The 15981-nt window shown below is 40.9% G+C and overlaps 1 pseudogene; it reads right to left on the reverse strand.

Annotated features, from left to right (window-relative positions):
* Positions 1–702: 702 nt before the first annotated feature.
* Positions 703–15981, reverse strand: part of LOC134385787 (multifunctional protein CAD-like) — a 42155-nt pseudogene continuing 26876 nt past the window's right edge.

Consider the following 15981-nt stretch of genomic DNA (forward strand, 5'->3'; position numbering starts at 1 on the left):
TGGGGATTTAATACACATGAGGGAATGGAACCCTATAATATTATTACCTACAACCCCCAAACAATCTTCTAACATGCACACACACACAAACACACACACATGCACACGTGCATGCACATACATACACATACACACACACACATTCTCTTCTACCTCCTGTGGGTCTTTTTTGTGTCACTTGATTACTTGCACATGGAAAAGTCTATTAAGCCTATCATTTTTGTACATAATGAAGATGTGATCTATGAAAGATGGGCAAGAGTAAGCAGGAGAAAGAACAAGCATTTTGTTAGAGAAAGAAGTTCCTTGCGATTTTGAGGACATAGAATGGAAAGAAGACATAAGTAAGGGGACCTACCAAAATAATCACCAAGAGAAAAATGATGACTGCAGTGTCCCCAAAAGACACTTGACCATACGTTTTTTGTTCCTGAGAGCACATAGGATGAATGAACAGAGGAGCATGCTATGAAAGACTACCACAGGAAGTTAGAAGCCATTCTTGAAGGATGTTAGGGAGTAGAATAATGTTATCAGAACTGTGATTTAAAAATCTGGAAATAGGAATAGAGAATGGGGTTCATTTCCATAAAAACCCTTAAAATTGTAACCAATCACAACATAAACATTTTAGATTATTTTTGTCCATCTATTGTGATATTAGGGGAAAAAAATGGACCATCCCCATTGCAAGTCCAGGCCCTAGCAATGGCCCAGCATGGTGGTTAACAGAGCCATGTATATGTGTGTGCTGTTGTCAGCCTGGTGGAAGTAGGCTGCCCGGGGTCCAAGTCCACCTTCACATTTACCTCATTGACATGGGACATTGGTTGCAAAGCCACCATTTATTTTTTGGCCCAGGTCATGATGTGGGGAGTGAGGATGAACTAAAAGCAAGCTTTGTTCTCCTGGGTAGAGCCAAATAGTTCCTTCTGGACTTGAGTCATGTAGAACACGCCAGTGTCAGGCAGCGCCTCCTTGATGCTCTCAAATTACTCTTGCTTGGTGCCACAGGAGGCTACAAAGCCCCACACATTGGGTGGCATTCGCAGACAGGATGGGAGGGGCCACATAGTGCAGGCTGGCATGGTACTGGATATGCAGGCAGGCCAGGGAATGCACTGTGCATCTGTGCTACTGGTCACCCACCACTGTGATCAGTCCCCACGTCCTCTCGGATGGGGAAGCTGTCCAGCAGGGACTGGCTGGGATGCTCTCCAGCCCCATCCCCTGCATTGATCACTGGCCTCTGGCAATGTTTGGCTGCCAGATTCACTGTTCTGGGCTGGGGGTGCTACAGCGTGATGATGTCAGCTTAGCAGTTCATGGTTTGCACCGAGTCGGCCATGGCCTTCTGGAAGGAGGATGTGGCTTCCGAGAAGCTGAGCACAGAACTCTCTAGCTGGGACGTGATTGCTGCAAAGTAGCTGCTGGTTCACGTATTCACCTCTTAGAACATGGAGGCCATGACCTTCCCCTTGAGGATGTCAAAGCTCTGTTCCTTCTGTACCATCATTCACCATGTGTGTGCCACATTGAGCAGGTGAGACATCTGATCCTTGGACAGGATATGTTGGCCCACTAATGAATGTACCAGGGCTGAGGTCTGGGAGTACAGGTCAGAGGTCTCCACGTACTGGGGTGATGCCTGTGTAGGTTCTGGTGGCAGAGGATAGTAGCTGCCATCAGAGGATCCAGTAAGCTCTGGCTCAGCTGCCTTCCTAAAGGAATTTTCCTTTGGCTTCTCAGCTGTCAGACCAGAGTCAGAGGTGCAGTAGACTTGGGATGGCAGGTGGAAACGCTGTCAGGAAGCCTTCGGATGCCCCAGTGAGGCCTTTCAGGTGTTGAGGTTATCTCACTGATGGCAGGTGCTGAGGGAAGGAGCTGGGGAACAGCTCACTGAGGCCTTTCCGAACATCTTGACCATAGCCTGGGGGCACCAGAACCTGCTCGTCAATATAAGCAACCTCCCCTCAAAGGACCACACAATGGATGGTGTTTCTGCCCTTCAAAGGGTGTTCAGTGGGCCTTGGAGAAGGGCATGTGGCTGGAGATTGTCCACTCATGCTCGGGATCCACCTCCACATAGAAGTCCTCCTTTGAGGCAGGTGAAAGATTCACTGAGGATTGTGGTACAGTCACTGCAGCAGGTCATTCAGACTGAACCTGCCCTCACAGCCATCAGCAGCAGTGGCAGCATGGTCTCCAGCCCTGAGAAACCAGGTGGAGGCCTGGGCCCACACTTCTCTAGGGTATGGGGGGCATGGTCTGAGGCAAATTAGTTGATGACAGCCATGTTCTCCCATAGGGCCTCCACATCCTGGCAGGAGCCAGGCTCAGGCCAGATCTCCCCCTTCCCAGGTCCCAGGTGCTCCAAGTCATCATGGCTCAGGAACAGGTAGTGAGAGGCCACCTCACAGGTCACCAGGATGCCCCATGCCTTTGCAGTATTAATCAGCAGGATCTCTTCCTTCTGCACAGTATGACATAGGTACACTGAGCGCTGGGTCAGCTGAGCCACTGAGGACGGGGCTGACACTCTGTTGCTCTTTGTGGGCTATAATGGGGAGGTGGGCTGGCCACATCTCGAAGTTCTCCATCCACTGGGCCACACTGTACAGGTGCAGTTCAGAAAAGTTCTCATTGAAGTAGAGCTTCAGCCCTGCTGCAGACCCAGCCATAGTGCCCAGGGTTCCTGCATTTTCTGATGAGACCACAAGGGAGAAGGCAAAGTCACAGTTGGGTGCCAGCCATTGCAAGCTTCTAGGCTAGGGACAAAGCAGGGGCACTGATGATGGGGAGCCAGATGGCACACACCATGGTGACACCTCCAGCCAAAGCAGCAGCAATGCCTGAAGGAAAGTCCTCCTGGTATGTCCCCCTGGTTACTATAAGTACACATGGATGTCAATCGGTCCAGGTAGTCCACAAGCTTCTGGGAGGTCATACAGTCAATGTGTACCTTCAGAGGCAGGGCTGGTCCAGTCTGGCCCAGGGCCTCCACAAAGAGTTTGATGTACTTGATATCGATGATGAGGAACACAGAGAAGTCAGAGGCTAAGCATCAGGTGCAGTAGAAACTCAGTGAGGAAGGAAAAGAGACGCCAGCCCTCAACTTCTCTCACTGACAGTTTAATCACTAGCTCAAAGTGACTCTCAGCCAGCTGCTCCAAGATGCTTCACTGTGGTGGGCACTCACCACACACAGCCTCCTCAAAGTTAACTTGATGCTGTGCTTAGTGTAGAAGTCAGCTATGCCCAGACTGGCATAGAGGCTATACCCTGGCTCTCCAGCAGTCGCATGGTTGGGAGCAGCTCACTTTTGCTCTTATGGCTGCCAATCGTCAGCAGGATGTTCTTCTTGAGGATCTTAAAGTCAGTGCTAAGCCTTGAGGTAGGCCTCCCAACAGCTCTTCCCAAAGCCAGCCAGAGCCTAGCATTTTAGAGATGTTTAAGTAGACAGAAAGATTGGGTTCTTTATAAAAATAATTAATATATTAATTTTCTGGCAATCTGATCCTTATAAATGCCTTCATCACATAATCTAGAGGTAGGACTTTGAAATTAAATAACCTAGTTGACATCTTATTTTAAATGTGAAGTAAAACTAGAGAATAAAAGCCATTAATCCAAAGAATATGTTATATGGGATTATAGGCTATAGCATTTGTTGGTATGATGTTATAGGCAGTTTTCCAGAAAAAAAGATATAAGCTAAAATACTTTTCTGTCCAAGTTTGGGCTATATTTATATCACCACTGGCCTTTCTGCAGAACATGCCATCTGCCATTCTGCAGTCACGTAAAAAGCTCTAGAAAGGCTTTAATATCGTCAAAGCAAAGAAGAGGATACATTTATAAAATGTCACCTTTTGATCTCTCTTTTTTAAAATATTCCTGTCACCATTTTTTCTCTGCTTATCTGAACTTTTAAAACAAGATAAAAACTTTACGCATGCTTGAGCATGAGATAGAAATGGCTAATTTATTATACTGGTGAATCCTAATTCTATATATGCTCAGCAGTTTACAAAAGTTTCCAGAGACTGCAACTATAACCTATCTCATCTATTAAAGCACGTATAATATGATCAAAAAGGAAAAATACATAAACCAAATACAACTACTGAGATCAAAAACCTTAAACAGTTATCTTCTGTGTATATTATCTGAATTTTCTTTAATACATCTGGTTTCCAGAATGCCAGCTAAGGGAATGAATACCTGCAGGTGAATACACAGATTATACATTCAAAATGAAAATCCAATAAAAAGAAACCTTTTTATTTTTCTGCTTTGTAATTTAAACTTCCCTTGCCTACCTATTTGCACCAGGTTTCAGATATAGACTCATTGAAAATTCCAACAGTGAAAAATAAATAAGATATGTATCTTTATTTGGCTTGCAATGTAATTTGGTTATGCTGTTTGAACTTTTAGATTTCTTCATGAATATAAAACTTCTGGGCCTAAAAACCTACTTTTAGAAGTTATAATTAGTAAACAAGGTGATTTCTGAATGACAACCTCATTGAATCTGGTAATGTTAAATGAATTTAGTCTTCTCTAGTTTATCTTACTGCTTTATGGTGTGAAATTTATCTATCCTCCTCTTTAATGATAGCCTTATTGATACGCTGGTCTAAACATGCATGTCTAGATGTCACAGAGACATTGTCATTTGTTACAAACTAAAGACATCAATGAGTAAAAGATTGTCTGTTCTGCAATGATAAATGTCCAGTAATCTATACAATGAATATACTCTGCTGAAGTTAAATGTTTCTAGTATGCTATAAAGTATGGATTTATTAAAGAAAATCAAAAAGATGATTGAGATTTACTAATACTTTTATTATTACTTTCTAGATGAGAAATTATGCATCTCTTTTTTAATACCTACTCTTTTCTTCCATCCATGAAAGAAGACACTAATCAGCCATGCACTTTTTCCAAATATCTGCAGAATTAGCCCCAGGATACTTTTTGACCCAGCCTCCATCAACTGGTCAGATTTGGGAGATGATTAAAAAACTTATCTTCCGTCATTTTCTACATGATGGCAATAACCAGTCACAAGTATAGCTTCTTGATCGAAGCTGGCTTTATGCAAACTTGGAAAATAAAGTTCGTAGCAATTTCTGATTTTCTCCTACCCCTTGTAGCATAGTTTTATTTTTAGCATAGTTCAGTATCAAATTTCATCCCTGCCTTTTTGTATGTATCCATCTTTCATACCACTTCATTTATCACTTGCTTTTTCTAGCTTGTAATCTTCATTTCAAATGCAAGATTGCTTAGGGAAATGGCTACTTCAGACTGCTTACATTATAATCAGTAGAAGAACTTTATGAAAATATGCATTCTCACCTCCCTCAAAAGATTCTGATTTAGCAGGTTGGATTCCACAGGAAACAGACATTGAGATGGAAATTGTATGCAAGAGAGGTGGGAGTGCTCTTGGCAGCAACAGCTGTAAGGAAGGATGGGAACAGAATGGGCATAGGGAGCAGCTGAAAGGGCGCACTGTATTTGGAACAGCCCTTCAAAGTTATCCCCAACTACCACATGTTCTCACTGATTTGTGGGAGCCAAAAATAAATAAATAAATAAATAAATAACTATACAAACAAATAAATGGTGGGGGGTGGGGAAGAAGACGCAACAATCGCAACAAGTCCTTGAACTTGTTAAGACAAGTGAACAGATATGATGTTGATGGGAGGGAGCAGGAGAGGGAGGTAGGAAAGAGAAATTGGTAAAGGGACATGAAAATCAACTATATTGTATATGGATATATTAAAAAAAAAAACCCAAAAGTTATCCCCAACTAAGGCTACGGGTTTGGTCTTTGTATCTCCCTGTCGGGCCTTAAAAACTAACGCCACCTTAAGTGACATTACAAGTGGATTCCTAAGACGCGCCAGGAGGAAGTAGGGTGGGAGTGTCTGTGGGAACCTTGCCTTAGCCCTTATTGGCCACCGTGCTCGTGAACACTGCGTGATTGCAATAGCTAGGCATTGAGACAAGATGCATGCTCTTGTAACCTTTAAGCTGATAGGATTATGTAAAAAACCTCCCTTCCCCATTTGCCTTTAAAAGCAAGTGCTTGTGTGATAATAAACGGAACTGCTCGACAGAACCCCCGCCACGTCTGAGTGTCCTTTAACCAGGCTGTTTGGGGCTGGTGGTGTGCTCACCTCTCTTCATGGCTCTCTTCCCCGTCTCCTTCCAAAGGGGACAGGAGGGAAAGAGTAATCCTGGCCATTTGCTCACCCACCAAAGAACGAGGCTAGGGCTGTTCAGGTTGGCTGGCGGCAGACCCAACAGAGTGGTGCCCCGTGTGAGGCGTTTTTAAAACTCGTGGGTGAAAGGTGAGGGAGTGAGGCCCCCAGCTGCTCGGTCCTGAAAGAAGGTCCACGAAGCGTGATCAACCAGCGGAGTGGCCCCCGCACCCACGGTAGTCGCCGTGAAGTAATCCACCTGCATGTCAGGTGAGTACCATAACAGGGGAAAGTCCTTGCACTTCTCTGCCCTGTTGCTCCCTTTGTCCCTTCCTCGTGGGGCAACATGGGAGGTGTGTGTGGAAAGAGTGACGAGATAGCCTGCAAGGCTCTAAAGTACATGTTAAAAAGCAGAGGCCTAGAAATATCTGACTCCACGGCCACCAATGCCTGGCGTCATGTGGTGAAGGTGGCCCCTTGGGCACCTTCGTCTAACTTGTTCTCGTATGAGACTTGGGACCAGGTTCAGATTCTGGCCAAAAAGAACGAGATTAGTCATGGGCTAGACCCGCCCTTAGGGTTCTACCTAACCATCTCTGCCCTAAAGCTTTGCTTTCATCCCGAGCATCAGGAAGGGGCAGAAAGGGATTAGGCGCAGTTTGATGAGGAGAGAAAGAAGGAAACGAAGCTGCCAATGTAAGGCCCTGAGCCATTGAGTGATACCTATGCCCCTACCATGTACCCTCCTCTCCCGGCATACTCACACCACCAAAGTTTAGCTGAAGGAGAGAAAGCAGCACCTGAAGAAGTGGAGGAGGCTAGAAAAACATCCCTAGCAGAGCCACAGGTTTTTCCTCTTACGGCTCTCTGGGAACCCCCAGCCATCTGCAGCCCGTGGGAAATGCTCTGTAAGGCTGTCCTCCCCCCAAACTTGTTTATCAAGATCTGCGCCTTCCTTAAAGAAGAGTGCCATGTGCAGGCAGAGAAAAATCAAGCAATAGCATTGCCCAATGCCACCAACCCCTGACTCACCTTCCCGTGGGTCCTTGGCAATGGTTCCTGCGTAGGTGCCAACAAACCCTTTTGCAGCACTGTGGCAAATCTCACCTCCCCCAAAACCCGAAATAAGCGGACCTGAAACAGGCAGGCCACAAGGGCAGCTGCGGTGGCCATCAGCTCCCTCTTGCGAGTTATTGGAGCGGGTACCGGGACCGCCGGAATAGCCTTGGCACATCAACAGGTAGCTTCCCTTAGGGAGGCAGTGGACATAGATCTTGGACACTTGGAGGTGTCTGTATCACATTTTAAAAAAAAAAAATCGCTAACATCACTTTTTGAAGTTGTTTTACAGAATCAATGTGGACTAGACCTGTTGTTCTTACAGCAAGGAGGATTATGCACTGCCCTCAAAGAAGAGTGCTGCTTCTAGGCCAACCACTCTGGAGTGGTCAAAGATTCCCTAGCTAAGCTTAGAGAAGGGCTAGAAAAGCGAAAAAAAAAGAGCGCGAAGCTAATAGTAATTGGTTCCAAAGCTGGCTTTTAAGTTCCCCATGGCTCACCACCCTGCTGTCCTCCCTGCCGGGCTCCCTAGCCATTTTTATCTTGGGGCCTTACGCCATTCGCCAGGTTGTGTCCCTTATGAGGCGCAACACCACTTCTTTCGTAATGCTCACCCAGGTGGTAGAGGAGGTGGCCTATAATGAAAGCCCTGACAGCCCTTGGGTCAATATGGCCCTTTAAAAAATCAACACCAATCTGTAAGGATTGGCTGGATAGTCAATGACGGGTAAGATTTCCAGAGGGAAACAACCTAAGACAGGCACAGCCACCAGAGGGAATGGAGGCGAGGCTGGGAAGGTTAGTCGCCTCCAGCTGCCTTATTAAAACAAAAAGGGGGAATTGTCGGGCCTTAAAAACTAACGCCACCTTACGTGACATTACAAGTGGATTCCTAAGACGGCGCCCTGAGGAAGTAGGGTGGGGGTGTCTGCGGGAACCTTGCCTTAGCCCTTATTGGCCACCGTGCTCGTGAACACTGCATGGTTGCAATAGCTAGGCATTGAGACAGGATGCATGCTCTTGACCTTTAAGCTGATAGGATTATGTTAAAACCTCCCCTCCCCATCTGCCTATAAAAGCAAGTGCTTGTGTGATAATAAACGGAACTGCTCGACAGAACCCCCGCCACGTCTGAGTGTCCTTTAACGGGCTGGTTGGGGGCCAGCGGCTGTGCTCACCTCTCTTCATGGCTCTCTTCCCCCATCTCCTTCCAACAGGGACCAGAGGGAAAGAGGAATCCCGGGCCATTTGCTCGCCCACCAAAAGGAACAAGGCTAGGGATGTTCGGTTAGGCCAGCAGTGGACCCTATATCTCCCAATGACCAAAATTTCTGGCTGTCCCAAGAAGGCACACGGTTTAAGGAGAAACAGCTCCTTCTGCTGTGAGCAATTCCCAGAGGGAATTTCTGATCCTCGCTATTGCTTGTGTTTCTCGGCCAACAATCATTTTAATGTGGTCTGTTAGACAGAACTGTATTGCCCATGTATCTCAAATACCTTGGACCAAGATATAAATTGTACCTTTGTTTCAGATCTCTTCAGATCTGGTCAAGGAAATGGAGCCATAAGATGCATATGCTGAGGACCTGGGCATTAGGAACTAACTGCCTGGAGCTATTTCCCTTAACTGGAACAGAGGTTTCTGAAGCATTCAGAACAACTTAAACTTTTGTCTAGGATATTTAGCAATCTTACATAAATAAAAATATATTTTTTTAAATACACATAAAAGAAAAAGTGTTTATCTTACATGATAAAAACAATTGATTTGGAATCGAAGACAAATTTTCAAAGGTTAGGCCAGTTTATTTGTTCATTCATTCATTCAGTTGCTTATTGAATACCACTTATATGCCATACATGGTTCTAGGCACTGGAAATGCCACGTTGGCAGAACAAATACACAGATGAACTCTTTGAGGGGCTTACTTTCTAGTAAGATATATATTATTTAAACATGTTGAGCCTTAATTTCCTCTCCAATAACAAAGAGGGTAATACCTGCCTTGCATCATTAATGTAAGGAGTCTTATGTAAAGCACTCAGAGTCTGTTCCTAATTGATACTAAGTGATCAAAAAGCAATGACCATTATCAAGGCAGCTGATGGGGTGGAAAGAATGTGGAATAGTTCTACAGTTGGTTTGTCTACTCTTTTTTTTTTTTTTTTTTTTTGGTTAATTGGGAAATTTACCTAAAGTTTCTAAGCATTGAATTTGAGATTTCCTAAGGCTGAGTGGTGAAGATAAATAGGTCATGGATATGAAATGACAATCACAATGGCATAACAACAAAGTTCTGAATGAAATTAATTTTCTTTACTTTTTGCCCCAGCCAATTTATAGTTCAGAGTATGATTCATAAGCAAACGTTATTATGAATGAGAACATTATCTGTTGAGAAATTAAACAAAACATTGCTTATCTCTTGGCATAGATTATTTTACTAAGCTAAAGTATGCCACAATTTCCCCAGTTCTGTTACGTATTATTAATTTTATATGAGGTATTGTCTTCAACCTGCCCAGTTACTGACTCTTCATGTGTGGAAAATATTGAGGTTTAAAATGATACCAGCATTTTCTATCACAGAAATTAGTAGATTTGAGAAAAGAATAGTGTCCTCTCCATAGTGCAGAGATGTCCCAAGTGGCACCTTGTTCTGACATTGTTCTCATAGTACAGAGGATGAGACATTTCATAGTGAGGATTAGAGAACTGTTCTAAAATATACTCGAAAAGACAGACAAAGGTGGACTCTCTGTGGTTTAAAGAAATATTCAAATTGCTAAGCAGAACCAAATGGCCATGGTGGGATGGAGGGTGCAGACATGTATTCCGTGCTTGCAAATATATGTTACTGTTATGGGGCTTTTCTTTCTTGTAACTAAGTAGAAGACAGCTTCAGAAGATAAGACCTAATCAGCTATGGCTGGAAAATCCCTACGCACCAGTCTTTGCAGGACACCTGGTGCCTAACACGGCGCCCCTTGCCATTCCTTGGGGCCCGCTCCATACACTTTCTTCTTCTGATAAGAAGGACCACATCAAAACCAGCTTCAGCCAGTCTTTGGAGACTGCGCAGTAACTCACTTTTGTGCTACATAGTTGCTCTCTGATGTCATGGGCCAAATTTCACCTCATTTTAGTACTAAATCTTCACTCCAATTTAAAATATGCGATGTGTGTTATATGTACATGTTTGTTCATTGTGCATGTTCATGACTTCCCTCAAAAATATTCATAGCATTCCTCCAAGACTGCTGAATATGTATGTAAAACTGATCCCACAAGGAATAAGCGCTGGCTACCACCCTTTCCTCAGCAGGGTGCATGCTTTTGGTGTGACCAGAGGCCGTATTTTCCTTAATCTGTTGTTTCTTTCTAACTCTCCCTTTTTCTCTCTAGGGGATCCTGTGGTCCTTTTAACATTTTGAAAATCTCTCCTTCACGTGCAAACATGAAAGGTTTTGTTTTTCTTGCTTGCTTGTTTTTTGGTAAAGATGTTTATGGGTGCGCTTTGGACCTGGGTTGGTCTGTGGCTGCCAAGAATTTGGTGTTGAATTGGATATTTGCTTTAACTTTCAACCTAATAAAAATTAAAAATTTCAGAACAAAGACTAATGAAACATTCATTTTATTCATTTAATAGTTAAAATGTATTGATTTCTTTAGTCAAGATCAAATAAATTCTGAATTTGTGAAACCTGTATGCAGAGAAAGCAGAAACAAAACCATTATTCTAAAACTAAAGTAATTCTCTTCCAGGTGCACTAAATTTGAAGGAGAAATTTGTATTCTTCTTTTGTTTTATGAAATATTCTTTGGAGACATTTTTGGTTACATGTAATAAAATAATAATAAAACAATTATAGAAAATACCATTCCCCCACAGAGGAGTAGGTTGTTCATGAGAAAAGTTTACATTTATATAAGTACTTGCATTTAAAGTAAGTAAATTGTAACTTCCAAAATTAAACAACTACTTAAATATATGATCTACATTGCATTTTTTTAATTGCAAAAATGGAATTAAAATGCTTTTTCCAGTATCAAGTTTAAGAATACAAGCTTTGAGGTCAGTCTGACTTCTTCCCAGCTGTGCCTCTTACCAAATATGTGACCTTAAATATTTTACTTCCCTTCTCTGAATCTCAGTTTTCTCATTTGTACTATGAGTATTAATAAAATATCCCTCATATCATTGTTGTTAAAATTAAAGTAATTTAAGAGAAGTAAATAATCCAATTATTAATTCCTGTTATGTAGACAATTCTTAATTATTGCTTTATTACTATCATTATTAATAATGGTAGTTATTTTTATTTGCATAGTTATTAGGTTTACTAATTTATTACATAAAACAGTTAACATATGATTTCTAGCTATACTCAGTTAATTTGTCCCAAATTTGGTAAAAAATGAGCAAAGGCAATCATTTCTGATTTTTCCAGAATGTTTTATTACTTATCTCTTTTAAACAAATGGAAAAAAAAGATATTTTGCTTCTTTGTGTGTGTGTGTGTGTGTGTGTGTGTGTGTGTGTGTGTGTGTGTGTGTGTGTGTGTGTGTGTGTGTGGTTTTCTTCCTGCAACAGAAGAGAAAGAATTGGCCAGAAGAGGAAAGTTACTGTGGATCTGTGAGATATTATGAGTGCTTGTAGGGAAAACAGAAGAGCGGGCATGTTCATTCCTCGATTTGTAGTAAGTATGGGGTTGAAGTGACCTCATTCTTTATTCAATATACAAATTGGGTGCTTGATAAAATGCCATTCTGTGATGCACAAGATGTTTTAAATTCAGAAAATTATTTATTTTTACATAGAAAAATATTTGTCTTCTGAAAAGAATGAGTCTGACAACCTTCAATAGTCATTCATTATGAAGAAAATTACCAGGTTAGGGAATACAACACTGTTTTAGAAGAGAAATCTAATTACTGCAACACTAAAGCTTTCCTCATGAAGTTGGAATTCTTAATGTCTAATATCCAAGTTTCTATCTCAGAAAATAAGATAACTAGTTTTAAGTCTCCTAAAAATTCCTCCCACAAATGCTTTCTAAATTAAAGTATAATCCCTGCTACCTCCTGACCATTTCTCTTTTTGTAGAATTATAAGGGGAAAACTGCTGCACTTACACATGCTAAGATAATTTTCCAAAGCCTGTGCCCCATCCAATTTTTCTAATAGCTCTGAGAGCCTAATATAGTTCCTACATTCAGGTTATATAAAGCCTGTCAACATTAAAATTGTCTCTTTCTTTCTCTATCTGCCTCCTACCGCAACCTAACCTCCCTCTCCATTCTTAGTTTAAAATGTATTTATCTCTTAGGACATTTCTCAGACTTCTATTCTTTTCAGTATCCCAGAGCCCAAGAATTTAGCTCTTCAAAATATTAAATTCATTTAACTCACATTTGCTTTGCCTTTTAAAGTAAATCACTGAATAATGTATTTAGATTTCTTTGAATTAAAGTAGAATAATAAGGATGTTTCTCTGTCTCATATTAATATACATTTTTTATAGTATTCTGACTTCCATCCTACTGGTTGAATGAATGTCTCTTTTTTTACCTTCTTAAATAAGTTGTCCTCAATAAAAGTATACTCCCCCGGGAAATGCAAATCAAAACCACATTGAGATACCATCTAACCCCAGTTAGGATGGCTAAAATCCAAAAGACTATGAACGATAAATGCTGGCGAGGCTGCGGAGAAAAAGGAACTCTCATACATTGTTGGTGGGACTGCAAAATGGTGCAGCCTCTATGGAAAATGGTATGGAGGTTCCTCAAACAATTGCAGATAGATCTACCATACGACCCAGCTATCCCACTGTTGGGAATATACCCAGAGGAATGGAAATCATCAAGTCGAAGGTATACCTGTTTCCCAATGTTCATCGCAGCCCTCTTTACAATAGCCAAGAGTTGGAACCAGCCCAAATGCCCATCATCGGATGAGTGGATACGGAAAATGTGGTACATCTACACAATGGAATACTACTCAGCTATAAAAACGAATGAAATACTGCCATTTGCAACAACATGGATGGACCTTGAGAGAATTATATTAAGTGAATCAAGTCAGGCACAGAAAGAGAAATACCACATGTTCTCACTTATTGGTGGGAGCTAAAAATTAATATATAAATTCACACACACACACACACACACACACACACACACACACACAAAACCGGGGGAGGGGGGAAGAAGATATAACAACCACAATTACTTGAAGTTGATAGGACAAGCAAACAGAAAGGACATTGTTGGGGGGGAGGGGGGAGGGAGAAGGGAGGGAGGTTTTGGTGATGGGGAGCAATAATCAGCCACAATGTATATCGACAAAATAAAATTTAAAAAAATAAATAAATAAAAATAAATAAATAAATAAATAAATAAAAGTATACTCCTATAATTAATTGTTATATAAAATTAATAGCAAACATATTTTTTACTAAATTTTATAGGAGACAGGTTAATAAATATATGCATACATTTTCAGTATAATGATTATTTTAAATATATTTTATATGTTTTTCCCTAGATTTCTTTTTCTAGTCCCAAACAGAAAATGGTATCTATTTTTTCACTAACTATTTTATTTATCACACATTTTATCAATGATTCCCAAAATTATCTTTTATCAGCATATTACTGTCAAGAAATACCCAAGGCACAGATTGTATAATGTACATGGGCATTTTAGAGACTCTGTGAAATATGATGCTTATATCAATGATCTTGCTTAGCTCAAAGTTTTATAACCTTATTTAGAGATAGACGGCTTTATTAATTTATCAACAATATTTATTTAACCAAAATTTTAAGCAATTACTATGTGTTACAAATTGTATTCCAGAAAGGAGAAACATAGAAATTTGTAAAAAACATGATTCCTGTTCTCATACAGTTTGTATTCTAATAATAATAATAATAAAGAAGAGTCTTAATAAGTGATCTGAGTCACTGAAACTCAGTTTCATATACTGAAAAAGACACCATTTTATTAAAAAAATAAAAAACACTCTGAAGCAGAGAAAGGAAGTATGTAAATTCCCAAGTCACAAATTTCATAAGCAATAGAGCTAGGGTTCAAAACCAGGTTTTTCACTCCAAACCCTGTGTTCCTAAGTGCTAAACTACAGACACTTAGAAAGGATAACTTTGTAATATTGCAATACATTGTAGGTTGCTTGAGATCAGAGATCTATTGTATCCTGTTCAAAGTTTTATCCCTTCTTCCTAACATAATTTTTAACACTGATACTGCGCAATCAATGAATTAGTAATTGAACAAATATGTGTTTACTACTGGACTGAGAAATAAGCAACTGCTGCCCAATTAGATCTTGCATCCTATTGCATGGAGATACAGATCATTCTTTCTCATTCTTGCTTTTCCCTTTCTCATTTCCAGGTTTTCAGATTTATCTAAAAACACTCCAGTCATAAACTCTTAGGTACTAAGACCAAAACCTATTTAAGACCAACCCCTTCACCTATTCCCACAAGCTGACCTTTGCCTATGCATTACTGTCTTTTTCTTCTGTACCATCAACCAGCTCCTACCTATTGGCTCTGCTCTCTTCTTTCTAGTTCTCTCCAAACCTAAAGCCAGAATTCATTCATCATAAAGTTCCAACCCATTGCTGTCTTCCTTCTTTGTGTACATTACTTAAAGGGGAGTTCATAAGCACCACTTTCATATTTCTTTCCCTTAATTTCCATTTCTAATCAAACCTCAAGTCCTAATGACTTCACATTTTCCAATGGTTTATAATCTAAACATCACATTCTCATTCACTCACCCAGTTTATCAAACAATATTCATAAGAGTTTACATCTTTCCTCTCCTTTACTTTTCACATAAAATAAATCACCATGCACTCTCAATTCTTTCTTTCTCTCTCTTTTCCTGAATCTATGCACTTTTCTCTGTTTTCAGTGTTATGACTATATTTGAAGCTATCCTTTTTTCTACCCCGGATTATTGCCATTGCCTCTCTATGGGTCTCACAGCATTTTTTCTTTTCACCTTGTCACCCATTCTCACTCTAACCAGAGGGATATGTGTGGGAATGTGACAGAGACACCCTTCCCACTATTCTTGTCAGAAGAACTGCAGAAAGTATAGCTATATTGTAAAAATAATTCAAAACTGCAAAGAAAGGCACCATGCTCCATATGGTCCTATTTCTGGTGCCAGATCCATATAATCCACATCAACTTTTCTACTAAACCATATTTATTTGTTGGCTTCTTCAGGAAGGAAGAGCAGGGAATTGCTATCTCAAGAACATTACATCAGGCATTAGTAATTTTCCTCCTTCCTTCCTGTAAAGGGTTGGTGGGATCAAAGGCACCCATCACTTTTCCATTTACTTTTACCCCTAACTTCAAAAAAATTCACAGACCATTGATGAGTCTTCACACTGCTGATGGGTCTGTTGCAATATGGGCATATATGATGAAGAAAAGAAATGATGAAGTCCAGAGTGCAGCAACTGTGAGTTCCACCCTTTGGTGTAGCAAGGGTGTATATGTTTCTCAGAGGGTCACAGGAGGTGAGCAACTCTAAACTATCTGCAGTAAAAGGTCATAAGATAGACAGAAAGTCATAAAAGCATGGTACAAATGGCATTTTCACCTTGGTAGGTCCTTTCAAATTAGAGAGCTGGACAGGGGGTGGTG

The sequence above is a fragment of the Cynocephalus volans genome, chromosome 9, assembly GCF_027409185.1.
Source record: "Cynocephalus volans isolate mCynVol1 chromosome 9, mCynVol1.pri, whole genome shotgun sequence".
In the NCBI taxonomy this organism is placed as follows: domain Eukaryota; kingdom Metazoa; phylum Chordata; class Mammalia; order Dermoptera; family Cynocephalidae; genus Cynocephalus; species Cynocephalus volans.